Source organism: Pinus tabuliformis, chromosome Q (genome assembly GCF_031772625.1).
Source record: "Pinus tabuliformis cultivar Carrire ecotype Pingquan chromosome Q, CPIR1, whole genome shotgun sequence".
Classification (NCBI taxonomy): domain Eukaryota; kingdom Viridiplantae; phylum Streptophyta; class Pinopsida; order Pinales; family Pinaceae; genus Pinus; species Pinus tabuliformis.
In genome coordinates this window covers 1,126,138,307-1,126,155,733 of record NC_142296.1, presented here as the reverse complement: position 1 = coordinate 1,126,155,733, position 17,427 = coordinate 1,126,138,307, and the positions used below count along the sequence as shown (strand labels likewise).

The 17,427-nt window shown below is 33.8% G+C and overlaps 1 pseudogene; it reads left to right on the top strand.

Moving 5' to 3' along the window:
* Positions 1-17,427, top strand: part of LOC149223487 (L-lactate dehydrogenase B-like) — a 44,409-nt pseudogene that overhangs the window by 2,708 nt on the left and 24,274 nt on the right.

Here is a 17,427-nt window from a genome sequence, read left to right as displayed (position 1 = left end):
TGGCGACTTTTCATATTAACACACATTTGTGTATTCCCTTTGACATCTTCAACTGAAAAGATCTGAATATTTCCTATGGCATCACATCTTGCAGTTGTCCTATGGAGGTGAAACCATTGGCTGAAATAACTAGGTGCCTGGAAATCGCTAGGAAACCGCAACAACAACAATTAGAATGCCTCAGTTGTGATGTTCAGTCTTATAAGTGTGCAACATGATGCAACAATCTGCAAATCGTACCCCAAGGATAATTATAGCATAAGCTTTCCTCCTGGTTGGTGGCTCTTTTTGGCTTCAAACTTTTATTTTCAAATATATACTTTCAAGAATTCTTGATTAAAATATATGATTTCTTGTGCAAGTAACTATGACTACTTGGATGTGATATTGAAGAGCACAAAATCAAGCATAAGTGATGGTTTGTTCGTGGACTTAGATTTCATAATATAGTTTGAGATAGCGAGACCCACGAGGGAATAAAACACCCTCCTTGAGTTTCTTCCCAACATATACAATAGATTGCAATCCATTGTAAATATAATGTGTGAAAGTGTGAAGAATTGGTTACAATAGATTGCAATCCATTGTAAATATAATGTGTGAAAGTGTGAAGAATTGGTTAAAGAAGATGGGGATGTAGCTTCCTAATGGAGGAAATATAAGTACAAGCACTTCATGTGGTTGGGTTCCTACAAGAGAACAACGACCTGCAACTTTGAGCATGATCATGTTCATGGTGGCTATAAGAGCAACATGGCGATCACCGACTCTTGTTTTGTTATAAAGCTGAGGGGTGTGGGATTCAAAGGAATTAGCAAGCATGTTTGGAATCATATTCATACTGCAGGCAATGTTGAAGTTGCATAGAAACACCTAAAGTGCCAAAATGAAAATCCGTCAATTGATCTCAATAAGCCCTTGGTTGACGATCTGCTTCCAAATCTATGACATCATATTGTAAAGTTGCCTTATTGTTTGTTCAATTTTGCAGAGCTTACAATTGTACTATAGTAGATAGAATGTTTGTAAGTAGTAATTTTTTGGTTCAAAATTTTGGAACGGCTTTCTTGTTCTTTTTTTGAAGATCTTGATGATCATTCTAAACATTTCCCGGGTATTTTACTGCATTTGGGTGCAAAATTAATGTCAAGTCTATTCATTGGTGTTAAAAAAATAAATTCCTTGGTATTTATCTTATCAAATTTAAAGATTTCTTGAGGAGCATCTCCAAGAGATTTTTTTAGCAATTTTACAATCATTATCATACCAATAGTTGTAGTTGTATTATTATTTTTATCAAAACCCACCTCTTTGATCTTTCCAAATTTATGAAATAATTTCTTTAATTACTAATATAGTTATAAAAATATTTAAAATCATAAAACATATGAAAAATTTTACATGTTTCTATTTTCAATATTTTTTTCCTTATAATTATAATTTTATATTAAATAATATATTTTCAAATATAAAAATAAAATGGGTAATGGAATACTTTATTTTAAATTTAATAAAATTGTTTAAAAAGAAATTACATGTCAACAATTCTTGGTAAAAGATTTCGAGGGGATTGAACTTCTATTCACTTGGATAAATAAGAGCTTGCCAACATGTTTCTTGCCAATTATAGTACATTTATTCTTATAATATTTCAATTTATTTTTTATACAAATACTTGTTTAAATTATGGTTGTTCTTATTAATTTTTTATGCAAATACTTACTTAAATTATGGTGGGCCATAACTTGTGGTAAATAGGCTATTTTAAAGGATTTCAATTATGTAGCTAATGAAAATTCATTTCAAAAATATTTAAAAATCATGGCATAAATATTGCAACTACATCTAGAAATTATAGCAAGAAATATTGGGGCAGTTATTGGTCATCAACATTCTATTGCTAGAGTTGCATATATTTTTGGTTTAGCAAAATCATTACACATTCTAAAAGATAATATGTTTATATATTTGATAAATAATTTGTTATTTTTAATTACTATTACAATTAATATAATTATATAAATTAAATAACTAATAAAATGAATAATCCATAATAAGTATTAAAACATATACCTAATAATATATTTCACATTTGTCAAAATAAAAAAAAAAAAAATCATTAAAATTATAACTTTATTAATATTATTATTTAATATATGAATTGAACACACATATTATATATTTAAAAACAGTTATATATATATGAAAAATATAACCCTTAGGGCTAGCTCAATTGGTGAATGTCTATAGTTAAAGCACCTTTGCTATTGAGAAGTCATGAGAACTCTCTCCACTTTGTTGGTTGAATGATCTTTAAAGTTCAATGTAGTAAATGAAAATGAAAGCGTTGCTTTCATGATACATCTCACATTATCAAAATTAAAAAATTTATAATTTAATTTTATAATAATAATAATAATGATAATAACAATAAGAATAATAATAATAATTAATATATGAATTAAATATATACCATTAGGAAATCATGTAATAAGATTCATAACCATAAATATCTATCCACATCTTACCATAAAGATTATTAATTTGTATATGCTTGGTTAAGATAATATGCTTGGTTAAGATACCATGCTCCAATACCATATGCCCCAAAACCATTACTCATGTTCATATGACACACATTCATATGATATTTTTCTAATAAATTAATTTAATTGGGAAAACATATATATTTTTGAGATAAATCTTAATCTTTAATATGTGACTACTACTAAAAATATTCCAAAATATTTCATAAAAGTTAAATCTCTACTATTTACTTAATAATTATTAATAATTAAATTAAAATTTAAAATTTCTAAAATTCTTATTTTAAAATAAATATATATATAGACATACTGTAAAAAAAAAAATCCCTACTTTCTATATATACTTATTTTGTGAATATATATAAAAATTAAGTTTAAAATATCGCTGAAAATCTTCCATTTTTATATCATAATATCTTGTCCACATTGATGGAAACTCGCATTCAGTTGAAACTCGACTATTCGGTTGAAAATCGGCTGTATGTTATTGTAAATTATAAATTAGTCAGCTTTGAAGGGTTTGACAAAAAGATACCGAGAGGTTCATCGAGGAAGTGTGGGTTCCAATCCATTTTTGACTTGGATGTAAGGAATATGCAACTCTGGACCTCTATCCACCCGAATATGCTCATACATATGCGCTCGATTCAATGGGTTTTTCAAACCTTCTGTTTGTCAAAGCAGTTGAGGTTTGGTAATGATAGGTTCAATATGTGTATGTGCAAAAAGTTAGCAATGATAAGCTCATGTTGTTACAGTCGCGAAAGGCGACAGTTGCTCCAGTCGCTTCTACCGCCGAACTTTAGAAGAGTTGGCAGCCGTCTCCTTTACACAAAGTCGGCTGTTGTTCTCATCTGGACTTCTCGCTAACACCACACCATTGCCGATAAAAGGCATCCAGTTAGCAGCCAAAGTTATCATCTCCAGTCACAGCTAACTTATTATCCAAACTTATTAGACGTCGTAAAAACTTCCTAAGGCATCGAAACATTTGTGAGGTTACAATGGAGAAACAACTGCAAAAGCATTCAATGACTCGCTCATCGTCAGTGTCATCTCTAGACATCGACAAAACCGAAACACAAAGATAACTGTCGTCGGGAAATGTGGGCATGGCGGTGGAGCTCTCAACGGAGCTAGCCCTGGTGGACATCCAGGCCGATAAGCTGCGGGGCAAAATGCTGGATCTACGGCCAGGCAGCGGGATGGCGAGTCGCACCTCAATCTGGTGGAGCGCAATTTCCATCTCTTCAAATCCATCGTCCCGGAGCTTGTCAAATACACAATCCTGCTGGTCGTCTCAAACCCAGTGGACACACTGAACTACATCGCGGGGAAGCTCTCTGTTTTGCCAAATAGTTATCAAGTTCGATTTCCAATTCGATTTGATACTGGAAAAAGTTTAACTATCTAAAATTCGGTAGCGAAAAAATTAAGAATATACATTTTACATTATTATCAACGATATTTTTTTTTTTAAATTTGAATAATCTAAATTTGCAATTTTGCAATTTTGAGATCAACAGAAAGAAGTCTTCTTCAATGGAAGTGAAATTGTTTTGAATTATATGATAAAATTGGAAATAAATTTAAATATTGAAATTAATAGAAACAACTCTTAGAGATATTAAAATTAGTAGAATAACTCTTTTTCAATGGAAGTGAATGAGATACAATGGGGAGAATACATTTTTTAACATTATTTAAAAAAGAAAACTAAAATTAAAATTGTTGGTCAATCAAAAGATAGTAGTGTTAAGCTCCATCTCCCATAATGGTTGCTGACTATCTGGAATCTATCTACCACCGAATCAGCTCCATCTGCCAACCGATTCCATTAATTCAGGAAACTATGTGCAGTTAAATTAATTTCTTGTTGGAGCTTTTTGAAGTGGTCCATTACTCCATCTGGAGTTCTCAACCTTGATCTGTGGGACACTTCACACATAGCCAACAGAAACTTGATGGAAGCTTGGCAATATATTTATCTGTTTGGTCCCCAAGCTTGCATCTCAATCCCCTTCAGTTACACCATCAAGTTGAGAGAGCAGAGCCTGGAAGTACCTTCATATTTTCTTATCCGCCTGTTTTGAAAGTGCCAAATAAGACTTGGGAACTATCTTCCTGTCTTTATATAATCTTTTCTTTTGGTTGCAGGCGTATTTCAAATCTTCTGAGAGGAAATACGAGTCAATGTTTTTTTTTCTAGTTTAAGACTAACCTAAGTACCCACGGGGGATTTGAACCGGTGACCTATCGCAAGGAGTGCCTTAACAGCGCACCCATTCACCGTCAATACAAAGCCCCGTGGGCTAAATACGAGTCAATGTTATTCAAAAGGCCGCATATCATTTTTGCAAAGCCTTCCCTAGTGATCTTGGGTTCTCCGCTTGTTTTTTTTTTTTTTTTTTCCAGCCTGTTCTCCATGAGTACAATTGGTTACCCAATTCAGCTATTTCACCCATCTTGGTCAATGCCCATTTCTAAGTTCTAACTATTCTGGGTTTTCATTTTAGTGGCCAAAGGGGTTCTTCGTTGTTTTATTTTTGCAACGTTGCCAATCCCTTCAGCTTGAAATCTGCTCAGATTGTCCTAAACATTGTGCGCAACTGTTTTGTTTTTTGGGTATACGATGAGCGTTTCAATGGCATTCTGATCCTTTAATGTGTTGAATAGATCCCACATTTTAGAGACTACTGGTTTTTGGTATTGTTTGTTTGTTTCAACAAGCAGCGGTACAATTTCAGACAGCGTATTTTTAAGTTGCAATTGTGTTCATGGTGTTAATGTGCCCACATAGTGATCTACTGTTTTTCTGATTCGCTGAGTAGAAGTGGACTGCTTCAAGATCGGAGTGAGGTGCATCAATGGCTGGAGGTAAGCTTTCTTGGACATCCAGTTTTTATGATTCTTTACAATAAGTAATTTTTTTTAATTCCGCATTAATTTCAGATTTGGCTTCGCTGAAATTCGATTGTTAATTAGAATCATCGTTGCATATGCTTACAAGTAGCTAATGATGTAGTTTTTAATGATAAATATTTAGGCAATTTTCTAATTATTAACTGAATAAAATATAGATTAAAAAACATCAAATTAGAACTATCAAGAATCATTGAACTATCTTGCTGTTTCCGTAATTATTCAAAATATTTAAAAACAGATAAAAAACTATAAAAAATCATCAAATTAGAACTATCACGTTGTTTCCCTAATTATTCAAAAAATTTAAAAACCATATAATATATTATCCTTATAAATTGCTTAAAAGCCAAAAACTAAATTACAGCCAAATTTATTATGAATAAATAGTTAGAATTTCATACTCAATGTGAATGTCCAAGTGCTCTATGAAAGAGATTAAAATTTAAAAAAGTGAGCAAAAAATTATTTTCTTGTGAAAAATAAGAGAGATTAAAATTTAAGAAAAAATAATTAAATAAATAAAATAAAATATTATGAAAATGAAAATGAAAATTTAATATAGCAATTACTTATTTAGCTTTTATATCTACTTCTGGTGATTTTTTTTTTTAATATAAAAAATAAAAATAAAAAAAATATAATAACACATTAAAGTAACTTTGATGGAAGTGGAACTACTATTTTTTAATCATTAATCACTCATTAATCACCCATGTATTGCAGAACAAACCATCAATAACATCCTTGTATTACATAACAAATCATCAACAACATCCTTGTCCCTTCTATCTTCAGTATTGTCTAATTGGATCCATCCACCACCAAGGAGAATTAAGTTTCAACGGTTCAATATTATGGAGAATTACCTTTCAATAGTTCAATATCTACAACTAGATGACAAAAAGAAGGGACACATGAAGAAGGAATGCGCCAAATTTCAGAAATGGCTTGCAGACAAAGGTAATTTAATCTTGTTTGTTTGTTATGAATCTAATATGGTTAACATCAATATTAACACATGGTGGATTGATTCTGGATCAACAATTCACATTTCGAATTCCTTACAGGGTTTGCAAAACCTAAGGAAGTCAGTGGGAAGTGAGCAAAGCATCTTATCAGGAAACAAGATGTGCTCGCATGTGGAAGCTATATGAACATGTTATTTAACTTTAAGTAGTGGCTTTGTTTTAGAATTAGAAAAGACCTTTTATGTTCCAAGTTTTTCTAGAAACTTGATTTCAGTTTCAAGGCTTGTACCTTTTGGATATTCCTTTAACTTTTCAGAAAAATCTTTTAGTCTATTTTATAAATCTGATTATGTTGGGAATGGTATTTTGTCTAATGGTCTTTATTGCATTAATTTACAAAACAATGTCACTTATGATTCAATGCATGTTCACACTGGCACTAAAAGATATGTTATTAATGAAGATTCCTCTAAATTATGGCACCGGAGACTAGGTCATATCTCCATAGAAAGAATTAAAAGATTGGTAAATGAAGGAATACTTAATACTCTAGATTTTACTGATTTTGAGACTTGTGTGGACTGCATTAAGGGAAAGCAGACCAACAAGTCAAAGAAAGGTGCCAATAGGAGTTCAGACATATTAGAGATCATACATACTGATATATGTAGTCCAGACATGGAATCACATGGTCAGAGATACTTCATCTCCTTTATAGATGATTACTCACAATATATGTATCTCTACATGCTTCATAAAAAGAGCGAAGCATTAGATGCCTTTAAGATCTTTAAGGCTGAAGTAGAGAAACAATGTGGCAAACAAATTAAGATTGTGAGATCAGATAGAGGTGGAGAATATTATGGTAGATACACAGAAGATGGACAAGCACCTAGGCCATTCACTAAATTTCTTCAAGAGCATGGGATTGTTGCCCAGTACATCATGCCTAGTTCAACCGACTAGAATGGTGTAGCAGAAAGAAGAAACCGAACATTATTGGACATGGTGCGGAGTATGCTTAGCAGCTCCAATCTTCCTAAATCCTTGTGGACTGAAGCACTTAAGATGGCAGTGTATATATTAAACCGAGTTCCAACCAAGGCTGTTCCTAAAACGCCATTTGAATTATGGAAAGGTTGGAAACCGAGTTTGCGACATATTCACGTTTGGGGATGCCCGTCTGAAGTGAGAATTTATAATCCACAAGAGAAGAAGCTGGAACCAAGGACCATTAGTGGGTATTTCATTGGATACGCTGAAAGGTCTAAAGGTTACAGATTTTATTGTCCATTTCACAGCACTAGGATTGTGGAATCAAGAAATGCAAAGTTTCTTGAAAATGACTTGATCAGTGGGAGCAATCAAACCAGAAACATAGTTTCTTAGAAGGATCATTCAAAATCTCAACCTTCCACTTCAAGTGATAGATTGGTTATTGTTCATAGCACCCCTCAAGTACAAATTGGTGTTGAACAACCAATTGTTGAAGTTCCACAAGCTGCTGACGATATTCTAGTAGATCAAGAAGTTCAAGAGTTGCCAAGAAACTTTGAACAACAAGTTGAACCACATACTTCTCAGGAAGATGATGGTACAACATTAAGAAGATCTACTAGACCAAAGAAATCAGCAATTCCTAATGATTATGTTGTGTATCTACAAGAATCTGACTACAACATTGGAGCCGAAAATGATCCCGAGTCATTTTCACAAGCTATGAGTTGCAAAGAATCAGAACTATGGTACAATCCCATGAAGGAAGAGATGAATTCCATAAAGAGTAACGAAGTCTGGGATCTTGTTGAGTTGCCTGATGGTGCAAAAGCCATTGGATGTAAATGGGTCTTTAAGACAAAGAAAGACTCATTGGGCAACATTGAGAGATACAAGGCAAGACTTGTTGCTAAGGGATTCACTCAGAAAGAAGGAATCGACTACACGGAGACTTTTTCTCCTGTAGCGAAGAAAGATTCCTTGCGCGTTATTATGGCATTAGTAGCCCATTTTGACTTGGAGTTGCAACAAATGGATGTGAAAACAACTTTTCTTAATGGAGATCTAGAGGAGGAGGTTTACATGAAACAACCTGAAGGATTCCCCTCTAGTGATGGTGAGAAATTGGTTTGCAAGCTCAAGAAGTCATTATATGGTTTAAAACAAGCATCCCACCAATGGTATTTGAAATTCCATAATGTAATTTCTTCTTTCGGTTTTGTAGAAAACATTATGGATCAATGTATATACCTGAAAGTTAGTGGGAGTAAAATTTGTTTTCTTGTTTTATATGTGGATGACATTTTGCTAGCAATCAATAATAAGGGTTTGCTACATGAGGTGAAACAATTCCTCTCTAAAAATTTTGATATGAAGGATATGGGTGAGGCATCTTATGTCATTGGCATTAAGATCCATAGAGACAGATTTCGAGGGATCTTGGGTCTGTCACAGGAAACTTATATTAATAAAATTTTAGAGAGATTTCGGATGAAGGATTGTTCACCAAGTGTAGCTCCCATTGTGAAGGGTGATAGGTTCAATTTGAACCAATGCCCGAAGAACGACTTTGAAAGGGAACAAATGAAGAACATTCCATATGCTTCTGCTGTCGGAAGCCTAATGTATGTTCAAGTCTGCACAAGACTTGACATTACATTTGTTGTGGGAATGTTGGGATGATATCAGAGTGATCCAGCTTTAGACCACTGGAGAGCTGCAAAGAAAGTAATGAGGTACCTTCAAGGAACCAAAGACTACATGCTTATGTATAGACAGACGGACAATTTGGAAGTAATTGGCTACTCAGATTCTGACTTTGCTGGATGTGTTGATTCACGCAAATCAACATCAGGTTACATTTTTATGATGGCCGGTGGAGCTGTATCATGGAGGAGTGCCAAGCAGACCTTGATTACCACTTCCACTATGGAAGCCGAGTTCGTCTCCTATTTTGAGGCTACTTTACATGGTGTATGGCTTAAGAGTTTCATTTCTGGGCTTAGAATTATGGATTCTATTTCTAAGCCATTGAGAAGATATTGTGATAATTCAGCTGCTGTTTTTATGGCTAAAAACAACAAAAGTGGGAGTCGAAATAAACACATCGACATTAAGTATTTAGCTATAAGGGAACGTGTTAAAGAAAAGAAAGTGGTCATTGAGCACGTCAGCACTGAGTTGATGATTGCCGATCCTTTGACTAAGGGCATGCCACCGTTTAAATTCAAGGATCATGTAATGAACATGGGACTTGGTTCCATTATGTAGTTTCTCATTGTATGGACAATGTTATTTTAATGAAATTCTTAATTATTGTGATGTTTTTCTCATATTTATGTGCACCTTAATTTGATTTGAGAAAATTCATCTGTGTAGGACCAGGAATAAACATAAGGTTTATTCATTAAGAAATTGTTTCCACATAAATTATAATAAGAATAAATACATAGTAATACATGGAAGATAATACTCGTCATTAGAGGATTTATCGCCATGATTCATGTATCTATTACTTAATACAGATTATCAATGGGTTTTAAGATGAGACATTAAGTTTGGAAGTATGGACCAAGTGGGAGAATGTTAAGCTCCATCTCCCATAACGGTCGCTGACTATCTGGAATCTGTCTGCCATCGAATCAGCTCCATCTGCCAACCGATTCCATTGATTCAGGAAACTATGTGCAGTTAAATTAATTTCTTGTTGGAGCTTTCTGAAGTGGTCCATTACTCCATCTGGAGTTCTCAACCTTGATCTGTGGAACACCTGACACATAGCCAACAGAAGCTTGATGAAAGCTTGGCTATAAATTTATCTGTTTGGTACCCAAGCTTGCATCTCAATTCCCTCCACTTACACCATCAAGTTGAGAGAGCAGAGCCTGGAAGTACCTTCAGATTTTCTTATCTGCCTGTTTTGAAAGTGCCAAATAAGACTTGGGAACAATCTGCCTGTCTTTATATAATCTTTTCTTTTGGTTGCAGGGGTATTTCAAATCTTCTGAGAGGAAATACGAGTCATTGTTATTCAAAAGGCCGCATATCATTTTTGCAAAGCCTTCCCTAGTGATCTTGGGTTCTCCGCTTGTTTTTTTCTTTTCTTTTTTCCAGCCTGTTCTCCATGAGTACAATCGGTTACCCAATTCAGCTATTTCACCCATCTTGGTCAATGCCCATTTCTAAGTTCTAACTATTCTGGGTTTTCATTTTAGTGGCCAGAGGGGTTCTTCGCTGTTTTATTTTTGCAACGCTGCCAATCCCTTCAGCTTGAAATCTGCTCGGATTGTCCTAAACATTGTGCGCAACTGTTTTGTTTTTTGGGTATCCGATGAGCGTTTCAATGACATTCTAATCCTTTAATGTGTTGAATAGATCCCACATTTTAGAGACTACTGGTTTTTGGTATTGTTTGTTTGTTTCAACAAGCAATGGTACAATTTCAGACAGCGTATTTTTAAGTTGCAATTGTGTTCATGGTGTTAATGTGCCCACATAGTGATCTACTGTTTTTCTGATTCGCTGAGTAGAAGTGGACTGCTTCAAGATCGGAGTGAGGTGCATCAATGGCTGGAGGTAAGCTTTCTTGGACATCCAGTTTTTATGATTCTTTACAATAAGTAATTTTTTTTAATTCCGCATTAATTTCAGATTTGGCTTCGCTGAAATTCGATTGTTAATTAGAATCATCGTTGCATATGCTTACAAGTAGCTAATGATGTAGTTTTTAATGATAAATATTTAGGCAATTTTCTAATTATTAACTGAATAAAATATAGATTAAAAAACATCAAATTAGAACTATCAAGAATCATTGAACTATCTTGTTGTTTCCGTAATTATTCAAAATATTTAAAAACAGATAAAAAACTATAAAAAATCATCAAATTAGAACTATCACGTTGTTTCCCTAATTATTCAAAAAATTTAAAAACCATATAATATATTATCCTTATAAATTGCTTAAAAGCCAAAAACTAAATTACAGCCAAATTTATTATGAATAAATAGTTAGAATTTCATACTCAATGTGAATGTCCAAGTGCTCTATGAAAGAGATTAAAATTTAAAAAAGTGAGCAAGAAATTATTTTCTTGTGAAAAATAAGAGAGATTAAAATTTAAGAAAAAATAAATAAATAAATAAAATAAAATATTATGAAAATGAAAATTTAATATAGCAATTACTTATTTAGCTTTTATATCTACTTCTGGTGATTTTTTTTTTAATATAAAAAATAAAAATAAAAAAAATATAATAACACATTAAAGTAACTTTGATGGAAGTGGAACTACTATTTTTTAATCATTAATCACTCATTAATCACCCATGTATTGCAGAACAAACCATCAATAACATCCTTGTATTACATAACAAATCATCAACAACATCCTTGTCCCTTCTATCTTCAGTATTGTCTAATTGGATCCATCCACCACCAAGGAGAATTAAGTTTCAACGGTTCAATATTATAGAGAATTACCTTTCAATAGTTCAATATCTACAACTAGATGACAAAAAGAAGGGACACATGAAGAAGGAATGCGCCAAATTTCAGAAATGGCTTGCGGACAAAGGTAATTTAATCTTGTTTGTTTGTTATGAATCTAATATGGTTAACATCAATATTAACACATGGTGGATTGATTCTGGATCAACAATTCACATTTCGAATTCCTTACAGGGTTTGCAAAACCTAAGGAAGTCAGTGGGAAGTGAGCAAAGCATCTTATCAGGAAACAAGATGTGCTCGCATGTGGAAGCTATATGAACATGTTATTTAACTTTAAGTAGTGGCTTTGTTTTAGAATTAGAAAAGACCTTTTATGTTCCAAGTTTTTCTAGAAACTTGATTTCAGTTTCAAGGCTTGTACCTTTTGGATATTCCTTTAACTTTTCAGAAAAATCTTTTAGTCTATTTTATAAATCTGATTATGTTGGGAATGGTATTTTGTCTAATGGTCTTTATTGCATTAATTTACAAAACAATGTCACTTATGATTCAATGCATGTTCACACTGGCACTAAAAGATATGTTATTAATGAAGATTCCTCTAAATTATGGCACCGGAGACTAGGTCATATCTCCATAGAAAGAATTAAAAGATTGGTAAATGAAGGAATACTTAATACTCTAGATTTTACTGATTTTGAGACTTGTGTGGACTGCATTAAGGGAAAGCAGACCAACAAGTCAAAGAAAGGTGCCAATAGGAGTTCAGACATATTAGAGATCATACATACTGATATATGTAGTCCAGACATGGAATCACATGGTCAGAGATACTTCATCTCCTTTATAGATGATTACTCACAATATATGTATCTCTACATGCTTCATAAAAAGAGCGAAGCATTAGATGCCTTTAAGATCTTTAAGGCTGAAGTAGAGAAACAATGTGGCAAACAAATTAAGATTGTGAGATCAGATAGAGGTGGAGAATATTATGGTAGATACACAGAAGATGGACAAGCACCTAGGCCATTCACTAAATTTCTTCAAGAGCATGGGATTGTTGCCCAGTACATCATGCCTAGTTCAACCGACTAGAATGGTGTAGCAGAAAGAAGAAACCGAACATTATTGGACATGGTGCGGAGTATGCTTAGCAGCTCCAATCTTCCTAAATCCTTGTGGACTGAAGCACTTAAGATGGCAGTGTATATATTAAACCGAGTTCCAACCAAGGCTGTTCCTAAAACGCCATTTGAATTATGGAAAGGTTGGAAACCGAGTTTGCGACATATTCACGTTTGGGGATGCCCGTCTGAAGTGAGAATTTATAATCCACAAGAGAAGAAGCTGGAACCAAGGACCATTAGTGGGTATTTCATTGGATACGCTGAAAGGTCTAAAGGTTACAGATTTTATTGTCCATTTCACAGCACTAGGATTGTGGAATCAAGAAATGCAAAGTTTCTTGAAAATGACTTGATCAGTGGGAGCAATCAAACCAGAAACATAGTTTCTTAGAAGGATCATTCAAAATCTCAACCTTCCACTTCAAGTGATAGATTGGTTATTGTTCATAGCACCCCTCAAGTACAAATTGGTGTTGAACAACCAATTGTTGAAGTTCCACAAGCTGCTGACGATATTCTAGTAGATCAAGAAGTTCAAGAGTTGCCAAGAAACTTTGAACAACAAGTTGAACCACATACTTCTCAGGAAGATGATGGTACAACATTAAGAAGATCTACTAGACCAAAGAAATCAGCAATTCCTAATGATTATGTTGTGTATCTACAAGAATCTGACTACAACATTGGAGCCGAAAATGATCCCGAGTCATTTTCACAAGCTATGAGTTGCAAAGAATCAGAACTATGGTACAATCCCATGAAGGAAGAGATGAATTCCATAAAGAGTAACGAAGTCTGGGATCTTGTTGAGTTGCCTGATGGTGCAAAAGCCATTGGATGTAAATGGGTCTTTAAGACAAAGAAAGACTCATTGGGCAACATTGAGAGATACAAGGCAAGACTTGTTGCTAAGGGATTCACTCAGAAAGAAGGAATCGACTACACGGAGACTTTTTCTCCTGTAGCGAAGAAAGATTCCTTGCGCGTTATTATGGCATTAGTAGCCCATTTTGACTTGGAGTTGCAACAAATGGATGTGAAAACAACTTTTCTTAATGGAGATCTAGAGGAGGAGGTTTACATGAAACAACCTGAAGGATTCCCCTCTAGTGATGGTGAGAAATTGGTTTGCAAGCTCAAGAAGTCATTATATGGTTTAAAACAAGCATCCCACCAATGGTATTTGAAATTCCATAATGTAATTTCTTCTTTCGGTTTTGTAGAAAACATTATGGATCAATGTATATACCTGAAAGTTAGTGGGAGTAAAATTTGTTTTCTTGTTTTATATGTGGATGACATTTTGCTAGCAATCAATAATAAGGGTTTGCTACATGAGGTGAAACAATTCCTCTCTAAAAATTTTGATATGAAGGATATGGGTGAGGCATCTTATGTCATTGGCATTAAGATCCATAGAGACAGATTTCGAGGGATCTTGGGTCTGTCACAGGAAACTTATATTAATAAAATTTTAGAGAGATTTCGGATGAAGGATTGTTCACCAAGTGTAGCTCCCATTGTGAAGGGTGATAGGTTCAATTTGAACCAATGCCCGAAGAACGACTTTGAAAGGGAACAAATGAAGAACATTCCATATGCTTCTGCTGTCGGAAGCCTAATGTATGTTCAAGTCTGCACAAGACTTGACATTACATTTGTTGTGGGAATGTTGGGATGATATCAGAGTGATCCAGCTTTAGACCACTGGAGAGCTGCAAAGAAAGTAATGAGGTACCTTCAAGGAACCAAAGACTACATGCTTATGTATAGACAGACGGACAATTTGGAAGTAATTGGCTACTCAGATTCTGACTTTGCTGGATGTGTTGATTCACGCAAATCAACATCAGGTTACATTTTTATGATGGCCGGTGGAGCTGTATCATGGAGGAGTGCCAAGCAGACCTTGATTACCACTTCCACTATGGAAGCCGAGTTCGTCTCCTATTTTGAGGCTACTTTACATGGTGTATGGCTTAAGAGTTTCATTTCTGGGCTTAGAATTATGGATTCTATTTCTAAGCCATTGAGAAGATATTGTGATAATTCAGCTGCTGTTTTTATGGCTAAAAACAACAAAAGTGGGAGTCGAAATAAACACATCGACATTAAGTATTTAGCTATAAGGGAACGTGTTAAAGAAAAGAAAGTGGTCATTGAGCACGTCAGCACTGAGTTGATGATTGCCGATCCTTTGACTAAGGGCATGCCACCGTTTAAATTCAAGGATCATGTAATGAACATGGGACTTGGTTCCATTATGTAGTTTCTCATTGTATGGACAATGTTATTTTAATGAAATTCTTAATTATTGTGATGTTTTTCTCATATTTATGTGCACCTTAATTTGATTTGAGAAAATTCATCTGTGTAGGACCAGGAATAAACATAAGGTTTATTCATTAAGAAATTGTTTCCACATAAATTATAATAAGAATAAATACATAGTAATACATGGAAGATAATACTCGTCATTAGAGGATTTATCGCCATGATTCATGTATCTATTACTTAATACAGATTATCAATGGGTTTTAAGATGAGACATTAAGTTTGGAAGTATGGACCAAGTGGGAGAATGTTAAGCTCCATCTCCCATAACGGTCGCTGACTATCTGGAATCTGTCTGCCATCGAATCAGCTCCATCTGCCAACCGATTCCATTGATTCAGGAAACTATGTGCAGTTAAATTAATTTCTTGTTGGAGCTTTCTGAAGTGGTCCATTACTCCATCTGGAGTTCTCAACCTTGATCTGTGGAACACCTGACACATAGCCAACAGAAGCTTGATGAAAGCTTGGCTATAAATTTATCTGTTTGGTACCCAAGCTTGCATCTCAATTCCCTCCACTTACACCATCAAGTTGAGAGAGCAGAGCCTGGAAGTACCTTCAGATTTTCTTATCTGCCTGTTTTGAAAGTGCCAAATAAGACTTGGGAACAATCTGCCTGTCTTTATATAATCTTTTCTTTTGGTTGCAGGGGTATTTCAAATCTTCTGAGAGGAAATACGAGTCATTGTTATTCAAAAGGCCGCATATCATTTTTGCAAAGCCTTCCCTAGTGATCTTGGGTTCTCCGCTTGTTTTTTTCTTTTCTTTTTTCCAGCCTGTTCTCCATGAGTACAATCGGTTACCCAATTCAGCTATTTCACCCATCTTGGTCAATGCCCATTTCTAAGTTCTAACTATTCTGGGTTTTCATTTTAGTGGCCAGAGGGGTTCTTCGCTGTTTTATTTTTGCAACGCTGCCAATCCCTTCAGCTTGAAATCTGCTCGGATTGTCCTAAACATTGTGCGCAACTGTTTTGTTTTTTGGGTATCCGATGAGCGTTTCAATGACATTCTAATCCTTTAATGTGTTGAATAGATCCCACATTTTAGAGACTACTGGTTTTTGGTATTGTTTGTTTGTTTCAACAAGCAATGGTACAATTTCAGACAGCGTATTTTTAAGTTGCAATTGTGTTCATGGTGTTAATGTGCCCACATAGTGATCTACTGTTTTTCTGATTCGCTGAGTAGAAGTGGACTGCTTCAAGATCGGAGTGAGGTGCATCAATGGCTGGAGGTAAGCTTTCTTGGACATCCAGTTTTTATGATTCTTTACAATAAGTAATTTTTTTTAATTCCGCATTAATTTCAGATTTGGCTTCGCTGAAATTCGATTGTTAATTAGAATCATCGTTGCATATGCTTACAAGTAGCTAATGATGTAGTTTTTAATGATAAATATTTAGGCAATTTTCTAATTATTAACTGAATAAAATATAGATTAAAAAACATCAAATTAGAACTATCAAGAATCATTGAACTATCTTGTTGTTTCCGTAATTATTCAAAATATTTAAAAACAGATAAAAAACTATAAAAAATCATCAAATTAGAACTATCACGTTGTTTCCCTAATTATTCAAAAAATTTAAAAACCATATAATATATTATCCTTATAAATTGCTTAAAAGCCAAAAACTAAATTACAGCCAAATTTATTATGAATAAATAGTTAGAATTTCATACTCAATGTGAATGTCCAAGTGCTCTATGAAAGAGATTAAAATTTAAAAAAGTGAGCAAGAAATTATTTTCTTGTGAAAAATAAGAGAGATTAAAATTTAAGAAAAAATAAATAAATAAATAAAATAAAATATTATGAAAATGAAAATTTAATATAGCAATTACTTATTTAGCTTTTATATCTACTTCTGGTGATTTTTTTTTTAATATAAAAAATAAAAATAAAAAAAATATAATAACACATTAAAGTAACTTTGATGGAAGTGGAACTACTATTTTTTAATCATTAATCACTCATTAATCACCCATGTATTGCAGAACAAACCATCAATAACATCCTTGTATTACATAACAAATCATCAACAACATCCTTGTCCCTTCTATCTTCA